Source organism: Triticum urartu, chromosome 5A (genome assembly GCF_056163025.1).
Source record: "Triticum urartu cultivar PI428250 chromosome 5A, HENAU_Tu73, whole genome shotgun sequence".
Lineage (NCBI taxonomy): Eukaryota > Viridiplantae > Streptophyta > Magnoliopsida > Poales > Poaceae > Triticum > Triticum urartu.
The window spans coordinates 547,001,535-547,014,747 of record NC_141877.1 but is presented as its reverse complement, the minus strand read 5'-3'; the positions used below and the strand labels follow the sequence as shown (position 1 = coordinate 547,014,747).

The window sequence follows — 13,213 nt, the reverse complement described above, 5'->3', positions numbered from 1 at the left end:
TACTAGTGATCGAGTCATCGTCGGAGGAGGACGAGGAGTTCTGGGGGCTCTCGGATGACTCCAAAGAGTCGTACTGGATGCCCTCGGACGATGAGTAGTTCTGCTAGTTTAAATTTATGTCATCTATGTTGGAATTTGATGTTTGAACTATGTTGAGATGAATTAGTAGTTGGTCATTTTCAGAATTTTACATCTTTGTTTTGGACCATTTGTTGGAGTTGCTCTTTCCATCTCCGTTTTAGACCATTTGTTGGAGTTGAGCCTTTTTTAGAGATGTAAAAAGCACTTTTGAATGTAAATTTTTACATCACTGGTTTAGAACACCAAAATATACATCATCTACTGAAGATGTTCTAACGAGGAAGAGCGCACTGGGAGTATGCCAGGTGCTTCGACCAGTTTGGCTTTTGACAGTAGCAGTACCAAACTAACACCCATACCCTAAATTGTACAAATTTGGGACAGTTAGTTTGACGTCTCACTAACACGAATTATTCCTTGGGGGATATTGCTCCGCCCACAGCGAGATGTCTATGTGCCTTTGTTAATCTTAAAATACCATTAGTTGGTTTTTTTATTCCAGGAAAATTCTCAATCAATTCATCTACAATCATGACAGTACAACGAAAACTAATAATAATAAATAAATAAATCTGTATCTATATACCTATACCTACTATTAAGGGAATATGTATTCTTAGTTTGGTTCCACTTTATGTTATCCCATTCTAACTATTTTTACGCACACTACTTTTTTATTGGAAAGTGCTCGAGCGAACTCGCAACACAGCACAAACACACAAATCTTTTTTACCTGATCCACCGTACTAATGTATGGTAGAGCCTGCCTAAAAAACATGGGCCAAGTCAAACTGGGCCTGTTTCAAAAAGTTGATCGATGGATTTGCTACCCCATTAAATAGTACCATCTCGCTATTTTATGTATGTACACGAGTTGTGTTGAAGACAAACAAGGGGCCTCAAGAATAAGAACTAAAAGGATGAAGTGTGTGTGTCTCATCCATCCCGTGGGCATAAAACGAAGGAGAAACTAATACCTAGGAATTAAATATCTAAAGAGGTGATCATGCACGGCATAGATTCCTGCAAGACAAATAGCAATGACATAAGCGTTTGGACAATAACACAATGGAATAATACTTGGTAAGAGGGCACGACACAACAGTGGATTTGGGAGAGGTGAGAGGGGCTAAAACACACTTAGCAAGATTTCTTCATGACTCGGTGTGAATTCCGAAAATTGCACCAACTTCCAAATAATGCCTTGGTATGTAGGATTTGAAAATTAGGCCTTTTAAATAACATAGCAGTCACACAAAAATCATACCAAAAATATCATATGTGATGGTTTTTAATGTACGACTTATATGCATTTATGGTAGCGTGCGTCTCGCTGCCACCGTTGGATGGCACCATTCGGATATTGTTATGCCACGTTGCTGCGATGGACACGTTAATTATCTCTCCCGTTGCAATGCGCGGCCATATGTGCTAGTTATATCTATATCCATAGATCACCTAGAACTACAAGAAGAATATGTTATGTAAATAATATAACTACCCCGCAAAAAAAAAACTAGACAGGACCGACCGAGCTTTTCATTAAAAAACACACGTTCCAATGATTCCAACCTGAGCTGGAGTAGTAGGTCACGCGGTAAAAGAAAGATTGCATTTGATTTATTTTCTAAATTAAGCAAGAAAACGTATGTACAGAGATAATGTCGTGATTGTTCTCTCAATGAGCGAACATGGGCTCACATACGCATGCAGTACGAGGGACGAGGGGTAACTATTTGACCATTAGGAACCCACAACCACGACCAGGATCAGGATGCTGTGAGGACAGCATCCTGATGTGATCAAATGGGGCTTGGGTGGCAAGACCTCTTTTACCACTAAATCGGTGTATTCGTTTCTGAAAAAGAATGTTGCTGGATGTGATTATAGATGGATCTGGAGTGCCAGAATCCCTCTCAAAATTCAAATATTCTTGTGGCAAATTTTTCAGGATGCTGTCCTGACCAGGGATGTGATGAAACATCGTGGTTGGAAAGGAAATCCAAAATGCTCTTTTTGTGATGGGAGAGAAACCGCACAGCACTTGTTCTTTACTTGCCCTGTTGCCAGGATAACCTGGAGAACAGTGGCATGTATATTTGGCACTGCTTTATGCCCTGATAATATTTGGCAGGCCTACTCTTGGTGTTTTACATTCCTACCTAGGGGGGAAAAGTTCTATACAGCAGGGATCGCTGCTGTATGCTGGGCGATCTGGTCGTGTCGCAACAGGGCCACCTTTGAGTTCAAACCTCTTACAAGCCCGTATGAATGTATTTTCTCTACCTGTGCCTTAAATCTGCTATTGGGCAGAAATGATGAAGCAGGATGACGCGGCTGCCATGAGGGATGGCGCGAAGATACTGAAGAAGAATGCATCGATGATGATGAGGATTTGTGCTGCGAACCGTGAAGAGGCGACCTACTGATTCTACTGGAGCTGTGTCCCTGTGGTTTAGTTTGATGCTTGAGCTGCCCTCCCCTGCGTGGGACTGAACTTTCTCTGCTCGACTGTTGCGAGCTTGCGTTTTGTGTTCTTTTGGGGTTGTTTGACCCTGGTTCTTAGATACTGAGATTTGGTGTCGTCGGATTTTCGCCCCACAGTGAGTAATCTCGATGCCGAGTGCTCACAGTGGGTTTCCAGGCGATGCATTGAACTCGCTTCCCCTTTTCTCCTCTTTGGATTGTTGTATTTCCGTTATGTCGCAGTAATGGAAAGGGGTAATGCCCAGTTCAAAAAAAAACTGTTTAACTCGTTTTGTTTGCTCATACGCCCTTCTTCCAACCCTGGCTCACTAGTCTAGAGGAGGACACTACCAGCAGTGGATATACAAGAACCAAAGCTGCTAACTAGCCACATGAAATATTTGATTTGAGCACAAATTCACTAAGATTAGAAGTGGATATACACCGAAACAAAGCTGTCCACTGTGCACATGAAATCTTCTGCTTGAGCACAATTTCACTACAACTACCGAGGACAACTTGCAGATAGTATGAACTCTTCTTCCATACTATACCGTCTTGTTGACCCCTCGTTACCTTCTCTAACTGATTTATTAGATTGAGCCCCTACTTCGATACCATTATTGTAAACTTTCTTAGCCACCACATTATGTAAAACACGCCCCTCAGATGTACGAACGCCTTCTAGTGTCAACTCCACTTGCCTCATGGTTGGACGATCCTCTCCACTTAATTTTACACATGCTACGGCAATAGCAGCCACTTCTTCGACTTCTTTGCCTCCTTCCTCGATAACTTGTGGGTCTAATATATGGAGCAAATTCCCTTCCACATACAAAGTAACAAAATGTACAACAAGACTCTCATCATTTGAGGACAAATATGAAAACGGTTTCTGCCTGGTTAGCAGTTCCACAAGGACAACTCCAAAACTGTAAACATCACTTTTCTCCGTGAGGCGTCCAGTGTAAAAGTACATAGGGTGCCAGTATCCTTTTGTTGGGGAACATAGTAATTTCAAAAAAATTCCTACGCGCACGCAAGATCATGGTGATGCATAGCAACGACAGGGGAGAGTGTTGTCTACGTACCCTCGTAGACCGAAGCGAAAGCATTGACGCAACGTAGAGGAAGTAGTCGTACGTCTTCCCGGTCCAACCGATCCAAGCACCGTTACTCCGGCACCTCCGAGTTCTTGACACACGTACAGCTCGATGACGCACCCCGGGCTCCGATCCAGCAAAGCTTCGGGGAGGAGTTTCGTCAGCACGACAGCGTGGTCACGATCTTGATGTTTAACCGTCGCAGGGCTTCGCCTAAGCACCGCTACAATATGATCGAGGTGTAATATCGTGGAGGGGGGCACCGCACACGGCTAAGAAACGATCACGAAGATCAACTAGTGTGTCCTAGGGTGCCCCCCTGCCCCCGTATATAAAGGAGCCAAGGGGAGGGGGCGGCCGGCCAAGGAGGGGCGCGCCAGGGGGGAGTCCTACTCCCACTGGGAGTAGGACTCCCTTCTTTCCTAGTTGGAGAAGGAGAAGGGGGGAAAGAGGAGGAAGAGGGGAAGGAAAGGGGGGGCGTCGCCCCCCTTCCCTTGTCCTATTCAGACTAGGAAGGGGAGGGGCGCGCGGCCACCTCCTGCCTCCTTCTCTCTTCTCCCTCAAGGCCCATGTAGGCCCAATAACCCCCCGGGGGGTTTCGGTAACCCCCCGGTACTCCGGTAAAATGCTGATTTCACCCGGAACGATTCCGATGTCCAAATATAGGCTTCCAATATATCGATTTTTATGTCTCGACCATTTCGAGACTCATCGTCATGTCCGTGATCACATCCGGGACTCCGAACAACCTTCGGTACATCAAAATACATAAACTCATAATGAAACTGTCATTGTAACTTTAAGCGTGCGGACCCTACGGTTCGAGAACAATGTAGACATGACCGAGACACGTCTCCGGTCAATAACCAATAGCGGGATCTGGATGCCCATATTGGCTCCTACATATTCTACGAAGATCTTTATCGGTCAGACCGCATAACTACATACGTTGTTCCCTTTGTCATCGGTATGTTACTTGCCTGAGATTCGATCGTCGGTATCCAATACCTAGTTCAATCTCGTTACTGGCAAGTCTCTTTACTCGTTTCGTAATACATCATCCCGCAACTAACTCATTAGTTGCAATGCTTGCAAGGCTTAAGTGATGTGCATTAACGAGAGGGCCTAGAGATACCTCTCCGACATTCGGAGTGACAAATCCTAATCTCGAAATATGCCAACCCAACATGTACCTTTGGAGACACCTGTAGAGCTCCTTTATAATCACCCAGTTACGTTGTGACGTTTGGTAGCACAGAAAGTGTTCCTCCGGCAAACGGGAGTTGCATAATCTCATAGTCACAGGAACATGTATAAGTCATGAAGAAAGCAATAGCAACATACTAAACGATCGGGTGCTAAGCTAATAGAATGGGTCATGTCAATTAGATCATTCAACTAATGATGTGATCCCGTTAATCAAATAACAACTCTTTGTCCATGGTTAGGACACATAACCATCTTTGATTAACGAGCTAGTCAAGTAGAGGCATACTAGTGACATTCTGTTTGTCTATGTATTCACACATGTATTATGTTTCCGGTTAATACAATTCTAGCATGAATAATAAACATTTATCATGATATAAGGAAATAAATAATAACTTTATTATTGCCTCTAGGGCATATTTCCTTCACCTCTTGTACCTTGAGCCCTTGTTTCTAAGCCAGATTTCTCCATGGGAATGTACCTTGATGCTCCAAAGTCTGCTACCTTTGCTGTTAGAGTATCATCCAAAACTATGTTAGCAGACTTTACATCTCTATGGATGATAGGTATTGCAGTGGCTGAAAGAAGATACGCCAGAGATTTTGATGTTTCAATGGCTATACGCAGTCTGTGGCCCCATGATAATGATCTTGGTCCTTCGACATGAAGATGCTCATAAAGTGTTCCATTGGATATGAAATCATAGACTAACATTGGGACTTCAGTTTCAAGGCAGCAACCAAAGAGTATTACCACATTCATGTGGTTGATTTGTGATAAGATGGCAACCTCATTTATAAACTCATCAATCTCCAACCACACTTTTTGGTTTCTTGATGGCTACAATATGTTGGTTTGATAAAATCCCTTTGTAAACAGTACCATGCCCTCCACCGCCAACCACAAGATCTTTATCAAAATTGTGTGTTGCCTTCTTTAGCTCTTCCAAGGTAATGATCATCCTTTCCGCAATACCAGATCTTTGAGATACCAATTGTTCCAGTAATTGTCCATGATTTTACTCAAAGAACTTCCGTTTTAACATATATGCTCTCCGATGTTTCAGTTTCTTTGAAACAATGTATGAAGTCATAATCGAAAAAACTAGACCCGCTCCACACACAACTCCTACAATGGCAGCGATCATACCTGGAAAAAATACACCAATTTCTTTAAACATCCAAATTTAGGTGAAAACAACTAAATTATTGTCATTTTATAGCACCTCCCCTCTATCTACACCTGGTAAGAAACAAAATACATTATCTTGTACTACGACAAAATTTGTAACTTCCTATAGCGAAAACAGTAACTTCCAGGGAATGAGAGTGAGCACTAAATATACTTATCATCATCTGAAAAGGAAAACAATGTCCTGCATACATGGTTGCTCACCTTTAGATGAGATGATGTCACCTGAAGAAAAAATGAAAGAGAGAGATAGAGAGTCAAATATCTGGAAATTATAAATAATACCAGAAATATAAATTCACACGTGCATGCCTCTATTGTATGTGTATGCTGCATGCTAACCTTTGCATCCATGGGTTTTGTAGGGTTTGTCATGGTAGCCTTCCCGAGACTGGCAAGAATAGCCTTTGTTCATCCCAGCTGGTATGCATCTACTATGCTTGCTCTTGCAGATGTCAATAGCAACCTCCCTGGGGCAATTTAGATCCGATCATGACTTCACATGATCAACATCTTGTAAGATTAATGATTCTGACGGCAACATCTTCCATTCTATAACAATAGGAACTAACGGCGCAAATTTCAACTTGTTTTGAAGCGCCTGCATTTGTTGGTCGGAGACAAGGCGGTTGTCGAACCACCCCTCTTTCGCTATTAGGGCATACGGGGGTAGTGACATGTTCGCCTGGAAGTTGTTGGGGTCAATATACTCGAGGGTGAGCAAACCAGGCAAGCCTCCCTCCACGGGCTCGGAAATGCATGCCTGGCAGCAACCCATGCCGTAGCAGTTCTTGTTGCTTGCAAACGGCACCCTCCCAGCGCCGACATCTCCCTTGGAGCAGAAGCTAGTGCAACCGCTGATGATGGATGCATCACTGTCTGGCCCAAGTAGCGTTGCCTGAACGTTGCACCCTGAGAGGATGAGCTCATTGCGGGTGGATAACGAGTAGAGCACATCCGCACGGCTTGTGAAATAATTGTTGAAATCAAAACCGAAGTTATTGTTGGAGGCGGCTTCAATGACAACGACAGAGCTAGTAACATGTAATGTGGTGTTTGGGAGGAAGATCTCTTGAATTTGGAAGACGCCGTAGCTATCCAATAATAGTCGCGGGGGCTTGCCGCTTGGATAGTCGCATGTAAGGTTGAAGCCTGGCCGGTAGCAGTGGGACGGCCCGATGCCAAATGGGTACGGTATATCCACATCTCCACATGTACCGCCTTCCGTTTCTGATTCGAAAAAAAGTAGAACCTAAGCTAGTCGAATGTGCAATATTCTAGGTCACATACTATATACTACTGTAGTGTATTAGTAATAAACGATATTGGTGTTCATAATGCTTTGATGAAATATTACTCTATAAATATATTGTTTATATATGAAATAACTTAACTGTCAGGGAGTACTTTCGACAACAATTCTAATGGTGCCAACATCATGTCAAACAAACCATATATCAATCTAAAAAATCTTGATCAAATTCTGATCTCAACAAAACCTAATATGCCTCTTACATACAAAGAACACATAGGAAGTAATGATACATTGTATTTTTACTTGCTAATAGTAATTCATTAACCTTCATTAAAAATAAACAATTAATTAATTAGCATAGCTTAGCTGTGACGGAGACAAAAGGGATGCAACCACCGGGTACGGCCTTGTCACCATGGGTTCGTGGTGGGCAACCACAGTCAAACCCTCCATCTCTATTGGTACAAACACCACCATCATGGCACGGATGAAGCCCACACTCGTCGATATCTACACCAAAGAAACATCCGTGGTTAATGAAATACTTCCTCTCTACACAAACATAAGACGCTTTTACAGTTTAAACAAAGAGAGTACAGTACATCGTTCAAGTAGTACTTGTTTATGATGTATCTAATGGCATCGATTTGGATCTAAATGCAATAACTTTTGTCTAGTTTTAAACTAGGACAACCTTTACAAAGTTTGATTTGCTTTTTGTGTGGGGGCAAGTTTAATTTATAACGAAATCTACAAGCACTATATTTTGAAATGAAGCGATTACTATGCACCCAAATTTAATTACCACTCATAAGAAAACAACAAACCTTGGCATCCGTCGGGTATGTAGGGGTTGCCTTCGTAGTTACTGTCGCAGCGGCATGTATATCCTCCTCGTGTACCCTCATCGCACACGACGTGGCCATGTCCATGGGAAGAAGAAATGTTGGTGTCGACCTCCCAGCTCAGCCACACTGGAACTCCGTCGTCCATGGGGATACCCGTTGCTCCCATAGCCGACGGCTTCCGAAGCAGCAGTGGGTCGGAAACTTTCTTCTTCTCGAACCACCCCTCGTTGGCGACGAACGCGCGCGTGGGCATCCGTTCCTCGTCGGCGCTGCGATTCCGGCCGAACCACTCTAGCTGCACCCGAAGCTCGCCGACAGCTGCTGCCGCGGCGACGATGGGCGCCTGGCAGCAGCCGAGCCCGGTGCAAACCCTGCTTCTGTCGAGCCTGGACGGCACGGACCACATGGGCTGATGGGGTTGGTCGTCGCCGCACAGGGTGGAGCAGGCGTTGCCGTGTTTCAGCGTCGCTCGCACGTTGCATCCCAGCAGGATGAGCTCGTTCGCGCCGTATACCCAAGTGTCTGTCAGCATGATGTTGTACTTCCCTTGGCCAGGCCCTCCGGAGAATATTGAGCCGTTGCCGTCGCCGTCGATTTTTACATCGCGGGGGGTGCGTTTGACGAGCACCGACGACTCGGAAACGCTGAAATGGTCCACCTGGAGGATATCTCCGCCGGCGCTTTGGAACCGCAGCCGCGGCGGGGTGGTAGTATTGTCGCAGGTGAGGTTGAACCCCGGCCAGTAGCACCTGGCCGGCCCCATGCCGAACGGATACGGCACACTGATGTTGCCGCAGATGGTGTGGCAGCCCGGCATCCCCATCGGTGCCGGAGCGGGAGGTGAAGCAGCTCCACCGGTGGCGAGCGCCGCGGCCGTGACCGCTATGCTGACGATCTCCAAGTGTGAGATGGTCATGTGCGCCATTGGTGATCGAGCCTTTGTCGTTATAGCTACAGTTCACCACCATCGTCTAGCTACAACCATGAGAAAAGCACTTCTACCCTGCACGGGACATCCCGTGCATGGCTCAACCGTCAGCTTGGTTTGAGATTAGGATGCATGCAAGCTTGCTAGTAGTATTTGCTATTCCAGAGTAATATAATTCTATATTCTGACAATCCATCAATCAACTTTATATCTTCTCTCTCCTCATTTTCCTCTCACACCACACGCACACAGAGTTCTCTCTCCTACTCACATGCATTTATTTTTCAATCTTAAACTTGGAACAACTATATATGTTAAAATAAATTTCAGAAAAATATTCTGTTTGAACATGTGTTTTTCTTTTGATTTTATCTTCAAAACAAGCTAAATATCAGATATGCGTTGACAAAGTTCAAATTAAACCCATGGCAAAAATCATGAAACTGAGGGAGTATAATTTTGTGATAAAAAATATGAAACATTTAATTTTTAATAAAACTCAACTAGATGGAACTGACTATGAAATATCACGTTACCACACATTAGGTGAGAGAAAACAATGTGTGATGTCAGGGATACAATATTTAATCACCTTTCATCCTGTGATGGCACATATCCCGACGAAACAAGGGTGTGGTGGATGCATGCACGGTGTCTACCGTGCACGGTAGAAAAACCAGTCTCCTACAACCATGGCTTATATGGTTTGCTCAATCATAACTCACCTACTGCATACCGCGGAATCATTTCAACGACATCGACGCGGACTTTAGTGAATACATGAGTCAACTAGTACACACCGCATACCTAACACGCTAGCTACAGTTCACCTACCACCGTCGTCTAGCTCAACCATCATAACTCACCTAGTGCATATGATTGACGCGGGCGTTAGTGAACACATGCGTCAATTAGTACACACCACATACACCTAACACGCTGCTTTCCCAAAAGCATGGAATATCTATCTTTACTCTCATGCATCACATGAGCAACGCATGCATGCAGGTTTATCTTTCGTCTCATGCATCACATAAGCAACGCATGCATGCAGGAAACCTGCATCATGTTTCCTGGTTTCTTCGTTCACAAGCTAACATCCATGCTCGGTCATTAATTATTCTCAAAATCTTTTGAACAAGGATTTCTCTAGAAATCGAACGTCTGATTTTTGACCATGACAAATCTAATGTTTTTCATGACAATTATAGTTGTGGACAGGATGGTAAATTTCTTTTTCTTTTTTGCCAGGATATGTCATGCTTGCTAAAGAAAGTTTGATTTGCCATTATGTTTAACATTACAATTGATTAAACATAAGAGCACTGCTACATCCATGGGCATTATGGGGCTTGATCAGTTGCCATGTTTTCATTGGAGGTAAGGGGGATGGAGGGGACAACCCTGATGGAATCCAGGGGGGGGGAGGGGGTTGGAGGGGGAGGTTAAGTGGAAAGTTACGTAACAACTTTGTAGGTGTAGGACTATTTTAAACATAAACATGTAAACTCAACTTCTCAAAAAATCCACAAGATGTTTCAAAAGGGTTTCGCCTCGACCCGCGACCACCTCTATCTATTTACTTTGCATTTTTAGGAACACCAAGCGAATGCACCTTCGTGAATTTTGCTGCCACCAGAAAAAAAAGTTTTTCCCTCTCATGCCCTTAACACCGCTACCACACACCTAATATATATTATGCTGGTGTGCTGGTGTAGGAGCGTGATTAAGGGTTTCACTACGGACGTATCAAAGAACAATTAGGTCTCCCTTTACACCCCAGAGATTATGATCAAGGAGAAAGGTTTAGCGTCTATCGCCACTATAACCCTAAGTTCCCATTGCATATACTCATATATGAATCCTAAGGGCATCTCCAGCCGCGCCCGCAGGAAGGCCTCCCCAGGCGTTTTTTTTGCGCCGGCGCCGAAAAATCGGTCCAGTCGCGCCCCAGGAGTCCGATTTTCGCCGGCTTGGGCCGAAAACAGCGCCGGCGGACCCAGGCCGAACCCGGCACGCTGGGGGGCACCCGGGGGCGCCGGGACGAACTGTTTTGGCGCGAAACAGCCGCGGGCCCACCGCGTCAGCGACTCTACCCTCTTCTCGCCCCTTCGTCGTCCTCATCGCCTCGTTTCCCGCGGCGAATCAATGCCAAAGCTGCCGCGCCGGTCAGCCTGCGCCATTGATGCCTCACGGGCGGCGCAATGAAGACCGGATGACGCGCGTCCCTCGCCCTCCCTCGCCCGCCACGCGTACTCACGGCGGCTCGCGCACGGGCGGCGCCTCGGCCTATATAAGACGCGCCCCAGCGCACTCGGCGACTTGCACTCTCTCGCCGTCGTCGTTCCTACCTCTCCCCTCCCTCTCCTCTCTCTCGTCGTCTCCAGTTCATCACCCCCATGGCCGAGCGCTTCCCAGGCGACGGCGAACGGCTTCGGCCGCCGCCATCTTCACGAGAACGAGGCTCGCCTCCTTTTCGAGGCCGAGTACCCGGTCCCGCCGGACATGCGGGTGCCCGGGGCGTGGAGAATCAGTGCCGGCGGCGTGCCGGTGCCCCCGATACCCACCGGCGCGGCGCGGCGTTTGGAGATCGCACGCATCCGCTCGTCCCTGCCGCGTGCGGCGAGGGAGGGGCCACGGTATGTCCCCGACAGCCCGCTCTGGGAGCCTTAGTTCCGCCGCCGTCACGCCAAGCAGCTCGAGGCCACCAACGGCGTCGAGCCCTCCGGCAGGCTCAACGCTGTCGGCCGGCGTCGGTGGTGGGGCGTGCCCGGGCGCACGTTGGAGGCCGTCCTCGAGTACATCGAGGGCGGCAACACGTCGTGCCTCGAGTACCCCGCTCCCCCGTCCTTCCCACGACGCTGGGGAAGCTCCTGGACCCCGAGGCGCATGGAGACCGGGGGGTCCTCCTCCTCGTCCGGCGGCTCCCCCTGCCTCCAACTCTGCCCCGTCAAGCCAGAGCCCCAGGACACGCCTGTCAGCACGCGCACCCGCAGCTCCGGCGTCCGCATCGGCGACAACGCCTCCCCCACCGGCCACTTCATCCTTGTCGAGTCCAAGCCGGAGCCCGGCCTCCCCGCGGAGTACGAGGATGTAGCCCGGCGTGGCTTCTCCAACGAGGAGGCCCTGCGGTGGGCACGTGACGACTACCTCCGCGACGAGATGGTCCGGCAGCGCCGGGCCCTGGAGGAGATCGCCGCCCGCAAGCGTGGGGGCGAGGACGAGCACGGCCTCATGGTCCTCGACAGTGACAACGACGCCCCCGGACCGTCCAACCCGCCGCGCCAACCGGGGGAGGGATGCAGCAGGGACGGCAGAGGCGTCGGCGGGGGCGACAACGACGACGACGACGGCGGTTGAGGGTGTCCTGGATTAGGGGGTGTTCGGGTAGCCGGACTATACCTTCAGCCGGACTCCAGGACTATGAAGATACAAGATTGAAGACTTCGTCCCGTGTCCGGATGGGACTTTCCTTGGCGTAGAAGGCAAGCTTGGCGATGCGGATATTCAAGATCTCCTACCATTGTAACCGACTCTATGTAACCCTAACCCTATCCGGTGTCTATATAAACCGGAGGGTTGTAGTCCGTAGGACAGAATCAACTCCATACACAACAATCATACCATAGGCTAGCTTCTAGGGTTTAGCCTCCTTGATCTCGTGGTAGATCTACTCTTGTACTACCCATATCATCAATATTAATCAAGCAGGAGTAGGGTTTTACCTCCCTCGAGAGGGCCCGAACCTGGGTAAAACAATGTGTTCACTGCCTCCTGTTACCATCCGGCCTAGACGCACAGTTCGGGACCCCCTACCCGAGATCCGCTTTTGACACCGACATTGGTGCTTTCATTGAGAGTTCCTCTGTGCCGTCACAATCAGGAAGGATGCCTTCTCCCGTCTTCAAAGACGGCGCCGTTGCTAAGGGAGCCTTGGCTGTCGGCCAAACCCTCCGGCTAGGTGGTTTCCTCATGACCGCCTGTTCGGCTGTTGCGCCGACGGTGACCTCTCGGGTCATCAAAAGCAACCTACACGTCAGCTCGAAGCTCGTCGAGCAGATAGATCCAATGGAGGTCTCTTCCGTAAACGAGCTCTTGGATCGCATCGCCGCCCTGGGGGTCGCTACGGAT

The 13,213-nt window shown here is 47.5% G+C and overlaps 1 pseudogene across 1 annotated transcript; it reads right to left on the bottom strand.

Moving 5' to 3' along the window:
- Nucleotides 1-3,052: 3,052 nt before the first annotated feature.
- LOC147972729 (wall-associated receptor kinase 5-like) lies at nt 3,053-9,728 on the bottom strand (annotated as a pseudogene). Its single transcript, XR_015603499.1, has 6 exons — nt 8,134-9,728; nt 7,680-7,816; nt 6,394-7,303; nt 6,256-6,276; nt 5,289-6,009; nt 3,053-3,540 (listed from the first exon to the last, which is right to left on the bottom strand). The product of XR_015603499.1 is annotated as a wall-associated receptor kinase 5-like (transcript).
- Between the last annotated feature and the right edge of the window lie 3,485 nt (nt 9,729-13,213).